A 16,050-nucleotide genomic window follows, 5' to 3' on the forward strand; every position below is an offset into this window, starting at 1 on the left:
TTTAATAATTATTTATAAATCTTTCTCTCTATAGGCGTTTCTTGTTTGATTTATTATTTTTAATTTGTTTTAGCAGTCACATAAACACCAAGCTATGTAATATGGAATTTTTTACACCCATTATTGCTCTTCTTCCTGTATTGGCGCGATGATTATCTGAGATATTAACTCTATGATTCTATATTCTCAAATCTTTTTCTATAAAGAAGGAATGTAGTTGACAATTGTTAATAGTTTTATTTGATCGTTCGTCAAAAAGTTGTAATTCTGTTACTCTTGTATCTTCAATGCAATTGAGTAATTAAATAGTAATTAAATTGAATGCGTTTTAATTCCCTTTTATTATTGTTTAATTTGAGTTACAATGCTATGACGTTAAATTTTATTTACACTTAAATGTATTATGAATATTGCTGGGCCAAGTGTGAGGTTGAGCGCTCTATAACCAGGTTTAAACCCCCAATGCTTTGCATTGACCGTTCCACCAAGCGGTGACCCCAGCTTTATTCATATTTTGTGTTTTGTATTGTGCTGTTTTGTACTGTTTGGGCAATCGGTCACTTGCCTTAAATAAAGGACCAACTAATTGTTTTTAATGAAAATTCAATACTGCTCCAGCAGCTGGAGTTTCACTTCTTTATATTACACCGTGTATTAACCATGGAACGTCGAACAACATTGTATGAACTTTCCTGACATTCTGTATATACCTTGTATTGTAGAAAAGTGTGCTCACGTAGAATGCCCGAGGGTGCATTTTTGGGGAAAACTGCGAATGCTTCTGTCAAGGACCTTTCGAAGATCCTGTTCAACGATGCAACAACCAGAAAGGTAGGGGCTTACCATTGAAAACATATAAATGATCTCACAAAAATCGCAGTTACCAACCGTATTTCACAATTCTTTTGATTTTCAAACACTGTGGGATACTGTAAAAGAAATTAAAATCTTATCCATTCCCATCAGTAAATACATAAGTATAAAATTAATCTGTATATATTAGTAAATGGCTTCGATTTACATTTGTCGTTTGCCATTTTTCCCTGGCTTTAGATTTGCTAGTGTGCAAAACGGTTTAGTTTAAGTACTAATATGCATGTTATCTGCGAGACAGATGTGTGGTGTTTGCAGCCACACCTTAATGTAAATGTGAGCAAGTGTAAATAATCCAAACTTCGCATACCTATTAGAAAGCCATTCTACATATAGCCACAAAGTGAGTGTTTAGTTGATATTTTCTTTAAAGTTTATTAATATAAATAACATTATGTACAAAATATTGTTTGCAGGACGCTCACATTTTGGCTATAGCCTTACATAAATTGTGTAACAGTGTACACACGTGTTGTTTTTATCTTAAAAACGAAACGTTTGTAGCCTTTGATCACTTGTAAATATATCACGATGAACATATTTGATTTTTTTTTCTTTGAAATGCCATTAGTTTCTGTGAAGCCCCGGATATTGTCTTGTCCAAAAACTGGGTTTACTCATTTACTCAATACAAGAAAAGGTATTACTGGAGGATCTGTCTGGTACTCGGTACCCCGGACGGAACTGTTCTCACAGTGGAGAATCCCCGTTGCTCCGAACATAGGATCAGCAACTATACCTGTCAAAGCGGCCAATGGGTTGCGAATGTTAACTGCAAACCAGGTAATACCCGATTAAGAGAATCTTCGCGCTGAATACTGCTCATGTAAACAACCATGTAAACAACAAAATAAATAGTATTACAGAATTTGATACGTATGGGAAGAATTATCATATATTATATTAAATACCGTAGCAGGCCGTCGTCCATACTATATAGGTGACGGTAAACGTATGTTAGACAGGCACATTACTTATAATAGGCGACGTTGGCTGATATGGGTTTATTTATTGAAAAGCACGTTTATCATTAGGAAATAATGTATGACGAGAAGGTGAAACGAACTTTGTGCAGTACTGGGGCTCCCGCACTGTACTCGCACGAGCGTGAGGTCAAGTTTTTCTGCCGACTTGCTTAAGTACTAATGTGTGTAAAAATAAAAACAAGTTCTGTTTCTATCTAGATCGCTGTATGTACAACACGTCCCGATATGTCTTCAAACCGAACATTACTGAGAACGGATTGACCAAACCACGAATTACGTAAACTCGGGAACAATCGTAAGCGTTACGTCGGTGTTCGAGTTTTCTCGAAACCCCATTGAGTAGCATGATTCAGTACCTACAGATTTTTAGAGTCCCAAACAGATTTGGTTGAGTACCACTGTTTGGATTCAGACATATTCTAATTTATTTAGTAATTTAAGCATTTCTATTCGCAATATTATTATCATTCATTGATGAAATAAATATCAATAGTCATTTTGACAATAAATGTAATCTCGTAATGTTAAATGTAATAATCTCTCAAATAGAATGACAAGCTCAACTTTATATACCATAATAAGATGCTAACATGCTATCCTAACATGTCTCCATATCTATTTCTCTTTTCTTAGACAGAATACTTGCTACTTGAGCAAACTCGCACATTGATTAGACATTTTAGCCGCGTTTCATGACCGCAAACAAGTCATGCTTGTTTGCGTCCCTAGAAATTGATTGTGGACAATATATATATATCTTTATATACTTCAATACAGAAACTTACGTTCTGTGTAACGTTATTGCTACAAATGCAACTGAGACCAGGGCTTAACAAATTAGTACATACATGACATGTCATATTTACTTGCGTTAAGACCTATATAGTTAGTGAACAGGAATCACCTAATCACCTTTTTATTTTCCTTTCCTAGGTGCACGTAGAGTGCATCGAACCAAAAGGTATCCCAGGTTATAATTCTACTTGCACAGATTCCATTTGGTTCCAGAATTGCCGAATTGCGATGCAGGTAAAGAAATGAATGCATTTTGATCGACCAAAAACATTTCAGTAACAATATAAAAGCAACATGGATGTATTTTCAATAATCGTTCCGCCACAAGTCCACTATAGGTTGTAGATTGTAGAATAGCAATACCAACAAAAAAAATAAGTAAAAAATTAAACGATAGATGTGTGCAATTCAACAATAAAGAGTGCCAACAGAAATGATCATGCCTATTCAATCCAAACTTTTTTCAGTTTTGGATTGAAGCCACACCACAAATATTCCCTTATTAATTGCCTGATTGAATCCATACATTTTCAGCAGAAGATTGAACGTTTGAGAAGTGACTAAAAAAGATACATAATAGCTATTATCTGCAAGGACTAAACCTTTTTTACAGCGGACGATTAAATAATGCCCCAAAAAAAACAACAAAAAACTATATGACTGAAATCTTAATCTCCAATGTGTGTGGTATTTTGGACGATTGAGATGTTCTTATTCTATGTAAAAACGGTCTACAGTCTTAACCTTTTAAGCGAGAATAGTTAGATTGAGAACTTGCCACAGCATGGACAATCTTTTAAAGCAAGGGTTAACACGGACGGTGATGTTGTCAAAAATGATCTGGCATTCAGTATGTTAAAGATATTATTAAAGACAATATACATGTTTTGTCACTGTAAGAGCTACAAATAACATGAATAAACAAGTAACGTTTTACAGTATCAAGGCAACACTTTTTTTACATACTTTGCCCAGTGAAAAATTATAATTAGAAGAGTATAATTACAGACATCAATGTCCTCATCCATGCGTTTATATCGTTAATAATCAAGCCTGTTTTTTTATAGAAGTTCGTGCTGAGTTGGTTGATGGACCCAATAAATATTCTGGGCGTGTAGAAATAATTATTGGGAAACATCGCGGGTACCGTATGTGATGATTCATGGGACAACAAGGATGCATCAGTCATTTGTAAAATGCTTGGATACGGGTAAATATAATATGACAATCCAATACACATAGAAGTAGTATAATATCAAGATATCCATTATTCCATCAGTGCATCCATCTTTCTGTCGATTTATCCATGCGATACGCCATGCCTTTCCCGACTTTTACAAATTTCGTACCATCTACCAAGAATGCTTTACAGTAATGGGACAGCCTTAAGCGCGGCCTACTTCGGTCACGGCAGTTCGAGTATCCTTTTGGTGACGTGCAGTGTAACGGTACCGAAACATCTATCATGTCGTGTCGCCATTTCCGGTGTTGGAAATCATAACTGTGGTCACCAGGAGGATGCCGGAGGTTAAATGTATCCCTAAATGTGGTGAGTAGGGACCAATATGCAGACATTAGGAATCATTGTAAAACATCATTCTAGAACCTATGTATAGTGAAGATGCTGGAGTATATGAAGTCTGAAGAAAAAAGTATGTATTGTAATGAGTAATGACCAAAATATAGCCATGATTAATAATTAAAAACATTATTCTAGAACGTAAACAAAGTGAACATGCTGGAGTTATAAGTAGTCCCCCCCAAAACAAATAATGGAATGTCAGACTGAATTACAATTTAGGAGTATATTTAGGTACCGGGCCACGTTTTTGTGATCAAAGTAAAGGATATCATGGCTTCACATGGCCTTCACTATAATCAATACTTTTTTGCAGGCAAACATCAATCTACAGGACAATACCCCTGGAAAGTGCGTGTGCAAAATACAACGCGAGAAGGCAGTATCGATTTGTGGCGGAACCATCATTGATCAACGTTGGATTCTCAGCGCAGCACATTGTTTTGCGTATGTTTGTTCATGGCTGTGACAATTCAATATCCATGTCCGATGTATGCAATAGCTACATAGCTTCTTAATAACGATACTGTCGTTTTCAATAAACAATATGGTTTATATATCCGGCTATGTGTGAACACATACCATAATTGAAAAAACTTGTCGATAGGAGTTCATATGGGGAGTAAGTTTGGGATTTCGAACAGAAAATAAACGGCTCGCTGCTGCAGAGCAAGAAAGAACACTCATATATCATTTGTTTGTTAAAACTCAATTCATTTCAGTGACCTAATAAATGAATAAATGTTTGTTTAACTAAATGTATACATCCGTGTTTACTCTTTATACAGAGACAATGAGACGCTTGGTGCCGTAACAGGCGTCATTGTGCACGTTGGATCTCAAGACTTATCTCGACAGGTGTTAAAATTCAGACCTGATCAGATAATATTCCATCCAAGCTTTAATTGTAAGTGCATATAATATTTTGAACTGTGTTTGTATACTGAAATGTTAAGATTTTTTTTAATGTTTAAAAAAATTGCTTATTATGATTGCACTTGGCGGATTGATTTAAAAATTATGTAGTAGATGAAGCCAACATGATTTCAAATCGGCGCACAAAAAAATAAAACAGGAATTGCAAAATTGACATACCCGTCATGGAGAACTGATTTTGGTTCAATTTGCCTCACCTTATGAAGAATCATTAACACGATTCAAGGTTAATTAAGACGAATTTATTTGGAATAAGTTTCATGTAACTGTGTCGATTCATTTTGCGGAAATTACAGAAATATATAAAAATGAATGGCATGAAGCTTAACTTTGTGGCATGTGTTATTTTAATCATTAACTAGTTTGTCAAATGTATCAAATAATGTTTGTCTCGGTCTTATAGCAACCAGTTATGATAATGACCTTGCACTCTTGCTGATGAATGATAAAATTGTCAATGAGGAAGTTCAGCCAGCCTGTTTGCCGGATGAAAGTATTCCTTACAATCTTACGGGGCTAAGATGCCACGTCTCTGGATGGGCATTTGACCATGGTATGTTTCTCTGTGTATTACTATGCGTCAGTTAAAAAATATCACTGTAATATTTGGGAACGCCTCTTACTGATCAGTGGAAATAAGTTAAACATTGTTGCATTGATAGAACTCATTGTAAATATTTCAATCATTAAACTATTTCTTTTAAATTTGACAGGAATTGCGATGGTGCCATTAGAAGCTGAGGCAGCCATCATTGAAGCTGCACTATGCGGCTTTTACAAATTTTACAAATGTGCTGCTGAGTTAGAGCATGGTGTTAACGATTGTAAAAGGGACTCTGCTGGGTCACTGGTTTGTAACATTGGAGGCCTATTCTACTTAATAGGGGCTGCTTCATTTGTAAATAAATGTGGTGAAAAAGGGCATCCGGGTGTTTATACCAGGGTAACGGCAATGCTTCCTTGGATTACAACGATGCAAAGGTAAGCTTAAAATACGAGCGTTTAATGTGAATAAGTCACCACGTTTACAAAAATGGGTCATAAAAAAGACAAATACTGTAATAATTATAGTAGCATGCGTTTTATTTACTTTGCAGTAATTTACTCGATAGTTCTTATCCAATTTTGATGATTTTTTTTTCGGTAAGATTAGATATTGAATATAAGCTGGTCGTGGACATATTGAATATTTCAATTCTAAGAACAGTTTCATATTCAATACCTAGTTTAAGTATCGGTTATGTCATGGTATGGGTATGATTCTTTGTGACGATGTGATTGTGTTTTAAAAACAATTGTTATATAACCTATGTTTAAACCATATTGTCCAAAAAGTACACGTAATGTCTATGGCATCTCAATGCACTCACGGCATAGCACCAATCTGGTCTTAGAGAACATGTCAGTCGTTAAATAAATACCTTAGGCTAACTATTATTACTGCCTCTTAGTTAATCTAGTCTGATAAACATGTTACGTACAACCGATAGGTCATCGAACTCTACACAATTGATTTGAACTACTTTTATTGGTATTTCTTAAACAGAGAGCTTATATTATTTAAGGCTTTGTGCCTTAGATTTTTACAATGAAGGAAAAAGTTATTGGCATGAATATCTCGATGAACACAGAACCAAGAGAATGTTATGGTTCGTGATCGGCTAAGCATGTGCTGAATGTTATGACGTTGCAACAATAAAAGGCTCTTTACCGATCTGCTTATCTCTAACAGATGTATGTCACCTGACAAGATTTGTAACCATGTGAAAGACTGCCCCGGCAATGAAGATGAAAGGGATGTGGTAAGTTGTCATTTTATTGTTTTATAACATAATTATACAAATGCAGTCATAACCGTTTTGGTAAATCACAAATTCATATGGGTAAACAGCACTCGAAAAAAGGACCAAATGTTTTTATTTACAGCGACATTGCTTTTTCGAGATTGATTTTAACGATCTCAACACAAACATATCGAAAATGGATTCACAAAAATAGATGATCACGATTAATAAAAGAAACACGATTGGACTTCTTTAAATAGCAGGCCAAAGAAAGATATATGCGAATTTGATTCACGATTATATTTATTGACAAATATTCAAGACGAATTAATTAACAAGTTTTATAACGTTCAGATAGATTGCCTCTATACGAGTTTTGCATTTAAAATATCACCGACTCAATAATTTATCAATAAATCCAGACACTCGCGATGTGCATTACCTCCGTGTCTGATTATATGCGGTTATTTTCGTTTGTTATCTATAACAAATAATTACATTTACTCATAGACAGAAATAAGAATACTTAAATCAGTACGATAAGTGCACAATTGTTCAAATAAGAAACGATTCAATTTAGACTGATGTTCTTTGCACGAAACTCGCAGTCGACGTATTGACTCTAAACCGTTTCTACCACGATGTATCATCATACAAAAATAATGCATGATCACTTCGAGACCTGATTGTTTAAAGGCAGGTCCTACTTTTAAAATAAAACGTGACAATTACCGATATTCAGGGGCCAATGTCTCGACATTGACTTCATGAAATATCTTACGGGTATAGCTGCATTTAACTACAGTATATAGTGAAACACAACAATATATCTAAAGAAACAAATGTTCTCCATTAGAAAATAAGTTGAAAAAATGTAATTTCGTGTGTACCATATCTATTTATATTGATTTATCTTGTCTGTGTACACAAACACATTAATGTCGCAGAATTACAATAAACAACTATTTTGAGGGTGCGTGGACTCAATTATGTTACTTAGTTTTATGTTTTCACTTTCACGAGTTTCACCTTCTTGGATTGTTCTTTATGATAAATGCAAATTTAGTTTACGCCTTAAATATTTTTAGGTTACACGGGTACTCTATGTGTTTGACGCCTTTTTAATAAACCCTTTTTGTTATCTTTTAGTTTCAGCACATTTAAGCACGAACTAGTAAAGATCAAGTTACAACTAAGACAGAGGTTACTAATGCAGAAATGTTATTCGCTGATACAACACGTTCATAATATGTTTTTATGTTACATGTTATTTTTATTATAAAGTAATATATGAAGTTTATTAAATAATTAAAACAACACAACACAGCTTAGTTTATTATTTATTTAATAAACTTCATAAATTACTTTATAAAAAAAAATGACCCATAACACATTTACCTGAAATATATATTTATTAAAGATATTAAAAATCATTAATATATCAAAGATGTGGAATCTTTGAAAATAAAGCATCGAATGACTATAGCAATCATTCGATGCACGAGATCGACATTGAACGTATTTGTGCACGGTTAACGGGGGAATGATCTGAGTATTAGTCAAATTATTCACGTGCAACTGTATGGATTAGGTGAACTGATCTTATCTTTACATAGAGAAAAACGACTTAAATGACTATATCGAATTAACAACTGACTAAATTTATATTCCCACAGAATACTCGTTTATATTCCCACAGAATACTCGTGATTTACCTTTTAAATTAACTAAATATAAAGACACTGATAAAACAATAAAACAACACAACACAGTTTAGTTTAATATAAATTAAATAAACTTCATAAATTACTTTATAATAAAAATGACCTATAACATATCACCTTCCTCCGATTTTGATTTCGTCCTCGACATATGCTTCAATGAAATTGAAAACAAAACTCGCGGAATAATCATTAATAAATTACGAACGAGTGTATTCATCGAAGGAGGATAATGCACATTCGGAGCGTCGAACATGCAACTCCGATCTTATAAATAACACAGCAACTTGAGACACTAATTCATAATATGTTTATACTTATATCACACCCATAATGTACAATAGCATATTTCAAAATCAGAAAACATACTGAAATACATCTTTCAATGCTATTTAAAATACATTCAACTTATTGTCATGATTGACAGGCGATTATTGATTTTTACACAATTTAATCTTCTGTGCGCATCCACGCTGGCATTTTTGTAGCGCGCTTTGTTCTGCGCGGTAATTATCATGGCTCTTCCGGCTTCCGCTTATGTGGTGGAACATACACCGACCTCGACGTACTGCTTGATGACGACAGTACCGATTTCGAGGTATTGGACTCTGCATCCGATGTCTCATGCGTCTATGAAATTTCCGTTTCAGACGTTGAAGTGACGTCTAGTGGTTGTTGGCGGACAGGTAACAAATGGTTCCGGAAAATTGTTTTGACGATGGCTGTGTCACCCTCACGCTGGATACGGCCATTGTCGCCGGGTGGTGAAAAGTGTGCAGTCAGTCCCGGACTCGAACCCGGGACACCTCGCTTAGAGGGCGAGTGCTCTCCCGATTGAGCTAACCAGGCCGCCACACATCTTTCCACCAATCCCTTTTAAGTTCGGTACCGTGACATTCTCCCCTGCCAAGTTGGAATTCGTCCTCGAATTCGAGTCACAGGGAACAGTGAATTACTGATCCCGACGAACCCACGGGCAGGTTCTATGGAGAACTGCAAGCGTTTGCAAGCGCCACGGGCCCCACGTTGGGCGCCATTGTCGCCGGATGGTGCAAAGTGTGAAGCCAGTCCGGGACTCGAACCCGGGACACCTCGCTTACAGGGCGAGTGCACATCTTTCCACCAATCCCGCTTAAGTTCGGTACCGTGACATTTAGCACATACAGGTTTATAGACAAAACATGAATGTCATAGGTTACATTTATTTGATAAAGTTACCCGACCTTTGGTTACCAGAATTCTCATCTAATTGTTTGTGTTTATTCAATAGGTTAACTTAAATGAAATTAGGGGCGATCGTTTAACTTAACATTTATACAATTATGGTATAAAATGTTATGTTTTTCAAATAAACAAATTAGTTATGTCCATAAAAGTCACGCTATCATATGTGGCATTGTTGCGACAATTTACTGTAGTTTGTATTTTAGCCTGCTTTTACACATTATCCAATTCATAAAATTAAGTACATTTAACTGTGAAACACTTAGCGAACATTATTTTGCTTTAAATTTAATAGAACATTTCACCCACTGAAAAATATAATTCATAGTCAAGCAATCCAAACTTTCACCTCGTCACCATCGTTCTCGCTTCGTTTTATCAAAGGAGAAACCACACACACAACTAGATATCGGAAATATGAAAGGGTCTATTAAGATTGACATAAACTTCCGTGTTGTTATATTTGTAATAGACATATGTTATGAAGAACGGATTTCGAGGTTTGAGAAAGACAAAATTTTAATCAAAGCGCGGAGAGGTTTAAAAGATGGTCGTCGCATGAGGAGCTGTAGAAAACTATTCAAGTTTAATCGGTCAATCATTAACGAAACAAAGAATGTTACCAACGCGAAGTATGCTATGACAAACAAGCGTATCTGTATGATGTTACATTTAAACAAATACTTCAGCAATCACTGATAGCTAGTTATACCCTACATACTGCTTTGCAGTCAATCGATTCAGAGTTTTCACTTTTGACTTTCAAGTATCACCTTTAAGTTGGCAGTGTTGTTTGTTTCCGCTATATGTCTTGGCCAGTTTAACATTTGTAATAGAATATAAAATTATGTGGGTTAGTTATTGGGACGACATATTGTATTTCTAAAGCCGGTCAAGATAATAAGTGAATGCCTGCGAATAATTGTTTTGACTCAAATGTGTATTCGTGACCTTTATAGTTTCAGAAAACCGACACGTTTTTATTTATTGAAAAACAGTCTTATTCTCCATTATGCTTTGCACAAGAAAATTTAACGAAGGGTTAGTACTTAAATAAATGTAAAATTAATAACATGGTTATTGTACTCCGCACATCCGTTAAAGTCCTATAACATAACATGAAATATCACTTGATTAACTTTAATATTTTTGCGATTTGATCTTTATAATATAAAACGCTATGTAGTTGAACTCTATAAAAGCAATATACCAAAACAATAACTCCAAACAATACAGAATAGAAAGTTATAGCGCTTGCACTCTGCAGTTACTCAGTATGTTTTCTGTAAATTTATAAAGGCATGTCTATTTTAAAATTTTCAATTATAACGGCAATACAATATTGAAAGAGTTGTATTTACATTTTATTCTACACTTCTTTCTACAACGGTTTGTCAATGTAAGACGCTTATTGTGTTGCATTAAATACTGTTTGAGTTATACTTTGCAAAAGAAAATTGCAGTAATTAATAACGCAACTACTCTAAATGACCTATATCAATACAAGAAGTTTAACTTCGATCATTTTATACTTAAATATGTGTATGATTTGCAGGTAAAACAATCGTAGAGTAGCAACTCCGGAAAATCTGAAACTCCTCCTAAAACTGTTTTTTTTTATCTTGAAGTAATCTACAATTACATGAAAGTTCCTTTGAATACATTGTATGTATGTATTTATTTTGACCTTGCGGTCAAGGATAACCCATGAAAGTGCAAGCACTTATTTCCAACGGGGTCCTTCGGTTTTGCTGAAGAGACAGCAAGCAGAAGAGACAGTATTGGGATACAAGGAATCCGGGTGCGATACCCTAGCTCTTTGCGAATAGATACCTTGGTTTTTTTACGTGCTCAGTGTTTAGCCCCGATACACGCGAGAATTACCTGGGTTTCATACCAGTACATCTCTAGTTGGATGGGAAACACTTGAAGCATTTCTGAAATTTCTAGTGCCCCGGCCGGGATTTGAACCGGGGACCATACGTAAAGTTAAACTCTTGTAGATTTATGCTCCACACAAGAAACGGATTAATACAAAATTCGCAAAGGGCAATATCCCCAAAGATAATGATAACAGAGTTGTTTTCTTGTACTCTGAGCTTCAACTCAATGTCATTGATCAATTTACTAATATAATTTAACATTTTCATACTAAGGGAGTTGTGCTCGTCACGAAAAAAAAAGATTAAACGACATTAACATAACTTCGTTACTCTTGCACAGTGGTATGGCTCTTTTCCACTGTCCTCTTTAAACCTTCTATGATTATATAACGTATGAACTCAATCACTTAAATCGCTTCAATAGTACCAGAGGTATGTTATGCTCTAAATGATACGTCATATTGACTGACGATGTGATTACTAAAGACCTACCATTTGGGACCTTATATTTCTGTTATAGTTTAACCTGAAACCACTTTGTACGACCTGGACTTAAACGATAGCTATATGACCTTGTTCGTGACACGATGATACAGTTCCATATGTGGTGCTTTACCAATTAACTGTCAAGTTATACAGTGGACGAACCCTATGACGGGAAAAGAAGATTTCATCATAGTATGACTTACATTCTTAATATTGATGAAGACTAAGCTGGTGCATGAAATTTACTTAAACCTGTTTGTTTACCGTAATATTTTCAAAACTGGCTAATATGAGTTTGGGCACATTAAAAAAAAATCAATGAATTTCATCAAACATAGTTGATCCTTAATTCTCATGTCACTGTTTTAGATTTGCGAATAACGGTTTTGCAATAATAAACCAGCAGTAAACATCAGCGGTTGTTCAATGGGATTTAAAGCAAATACACATATTATATTTAATAAATACACCTTAAAATTAATTATATATGTATATTAGTTACCTATATGAAAAACTTATATGTATTTTATCCACCCGCCATAGCACACGTGTGTCAATATTTATTTTTCTTGTCAATGTTCTCTCTTAATTATTTTCATTTTTCAAATAAAACATTTATTGCTTTCAATGGCATTGTTTTCTGCCATATATCGGCCTCTTAAAGGGATCTTTTCAGGGATCTTTGGTAAATTGACAAAATTGAAAAAAGTTGTTTCAGATTCGCAAATTTTCGTTTTAGTTATGATATTTGTGAGGAAACAGTAATACTGAACATTTACCATGGTCTAATAGAGCCATTATATGCATCTTTTGACGATTTTAAAACCTAAAAATTATAAAGCGTTGCAACGCGAAACGATTGAATAATTTGGAGAGTTCTGTTTTTGTCGTTAAATTTTGTGAAACTACGAAGATTGCTTATATAAGATATAAAATACAAACAGCATGTGTACTCGGCGGAATAGCTCAGTAGGCTAAAGCGTTTTTACTTCAGGACTCTGGCAGGACTCCAGGGGTCACTGGTTCGAAACCTGGTCCGGGCAATGTTCTTTTCCTTTTTTTAATTTTATTCTTGATTTTTTACTGGAGCTTTTACGATCCAATGTTTAGATTTATCGATATAAAGCATTTAATGAATAAGTTAAAAAATGCCAAAATCTGTGAAAAGGCCCCTTTAATCCTGTAGAAAAGAAAAAGAGATGAACATAAGGAAGGACTATCAACAGCTATATGTATAAAGCAATACTAGCAAGTAAACAAATATTTCTTTTCGGTTATTTGTGAGAATGCCCTTTAAAGTTTTTTAAATGTTATTATCAAAAAGAGGAATATAGGGTGAAATCAAATAACAGCTACATATCCATGTATTGGAATATATATAACATACAGACAATTTACAAATCCTATTTTATAACTTTTCAACCATTAAAATCATTGATGCAATTGACTAGTTTGACACTATTGACTTATTGCGGCCAACTTGTTTTTTTTAAATCCATAATCCAACATTTGAGCTACACGATTGAAAAGCAGAATACATAAAGGCTTTGTGAATGCGCCCATTCACAACACAAAACTACCATCAATAGAATAAATGTAATGTAACATGTATTTCCTATACTATATATCCCTGTAAGGGTTCATTTATATGCGATTGACAAAATGTATTTCCGTAGCACAAAAAGCCAAGAAATATCCGAAATCCAAGCACTTCAATGCAAAGTTCTCGAATTTAGCGCTATCATGTATCAATGCGCGTATTGTAAACGTGCTTGTATAAACCTACCGTATTTTACATGTGTTTTTTCAAAAAGGTCTTATGAATAGACAAAAACACATTAATTCAAGCAAGCATTCACCTCTCTAGTTTTGTGTTTGTTTTATGCTTGATGTTTTATTTATGTACGAACCCGGTACCCCGCTTTGTTTATATGTACCTAACGCTAGAAAGAAAGGTACCCTCTGATTGGTCAGTACGCCTTGAACAAGGCTTGTAGTTTGTTTTATTATTATCTATTTCAGTCATCACGCTCAGTAGCACATATGAAGAGGGTCTATTAGCTGATAAAAGTAACTGCATATATATTTATAATAAAAGTGCTAATACAAGACGTATAAAAAGAGTAATGAAAACAAATTAGTAAAATTAACAAAGTTGTGATTTTTTCTGTAAATTACAGACACTGTGTAATGCTCTTTAATAAGTAAGAGAATTAAGTTTGAAATCAGAATATGTTGTTTTGATGTTACAGCGTTGCATGTGAGACATAGAGATTAATGCAGTAAATAAAGCGCAATTTCAATAGGATTTGTAAGGAAAACATATAGTTGTTCAATAATCATCATTATATCTAGACATATTGCTCCGTATGTGCGGCTATATTGTTGCTGGAGTCGGTTTATCTGAAGTGCAAGCTTGAGTTAAAGTATGGAGTAAAAAGCCATCTCGTACACTGCTTGCTGAAAATAGGCACGGTAGAACAAGTTCATTATTGATAATTAATTTAGATCTTTTTCCAGATAGCTAAGACGTTCAACGCAGTTGTACAAATTGATTTGATTATTTAAAATATATTTTGCCATTAAATACTAACAATATATTGTGAAATGCATTTTCAAGTAAATACTTGATATGGAGTAGTCAAATATAACATGTTGATCTTCAACAAGTGGATACTTAATTTATAAGGCAAAAAAAAACCCAATTTGTACTTTGATTCAAGATATAAATGACTGAAGAATAACACATTAAAAGCAATGTCAGAATGTACTAAGAGTCTTTAATAAACAATTTTCAGAGAAATGCATTTGATGTATGCTAATTATACTAATGATTTTGTAAATAGATGTGTTGTTGGATATTTAAATGACAGGGTATATAAACTGGTACTCCAGCTTAAGACCCTATTAGTGTGGAACGTTAGCAATAATTTGAGTATTAAAAAAACAATCGTCTCTCCTAAGCAGGCATATGCGAAAACATATACCCTTGTATATGTATTGGGAATAGGACAATTTTACCATAACAATAACCACAACAATAACAACATTGGGATTTGGGTTTTATACTGATGTGAAGTGTCAAGTTACATAGAAACCTTGTTTGGGATTACATAACTACTAAAATTATAATTGAGCGTGGTTTATGGCGTTTTCCTGTTTGTTTGTTTGTTGTTTTGAAGTATCTTTTAGTTTCGAGGTATGAACTTAACAATTGTGTTTAAATAAAACAAGTACACACTCTGTCTTTAAATGTGACCTTGATATTTACCATGAATCATAAAAGTCGTTTACGATATATATTAAATATGTTCATTATTGGAAAAATAATTTAAATAATAAATGATTTTTTAATGTGGAATTATATTTAAACATCATATTAAATCCACTGTCATGTAAAAATTACACAGAAGAAACACAAATTTATCAACTTTTACCTTAAATTTGATATGGACTGATCATTAATGAGCATTCCATTTCTATGCGACATTATAGTCTGGACTATGGAACGCAGATCTGAAGTTATATCACAATACCTTCTTCAAAGCACGTCAAAGTTACAATGTGCCTCTTTCGACTTGATATGGTAACCTGACCCATGACTTGGAAGCATTGTTGACACATCTTTTTGTTAAGTGAATAATAATACGAATTTGCATTTTAATCTTCCCATGAATGTAAAAGTAACGGAGTATATGAAAAATACGAACAAAAAAAGTAAAGTTTTTTGTTTCTTGAAGATAATTATCAGTTATTGAATTTAAAATTGGCTCAAGAAAACAG

General features: G+C 34.0%; 1 protein-coding gene across 2 annotated transcripts in view; it reads left to right on the top strand.

Moving 5' to 3' along the window:
- Positions 1-4,601: 4,601 nt before the first annotated feature.
- The window catches only part of LOC127838584 (uncharacterized), a 149,206-nt gene continuing 137,757 nt past the window's right edge, over positions 4,602-16,050 (top strand). Inside the window, exons 1-2 of one of the 2 annotated variants that reach the window (XM_052366412.1) lie at positions 4,602-4,680; positions 5,022-5,140. The gene's annotated coding sequence lies outside the window, so the exon portion shown is untranslated. The remainder of the gene's footprint in view (positions 4,681-5,021; positions 5,141-16,050) is intronic. The other variant, XM_052366411.1, reaches the window with a different exon arrangement.

The sequence above is a fragment of the Dreissena polymorpha genome, chromosome 7, assembly GCF_020536995.1.
Source record: "Dreissena polymorpha isolate Duluth1 chromosome 7, UMN_Dpol_1.0, whole genome shotgun sequence".
NCBI classification, from domain to species: domain Eukaryota; kingdom Metazoa; phylum Mollusca; class Bivalvia; order Myida; family Dreissenidae; genus Dreissena; species Dreissena polymorpha.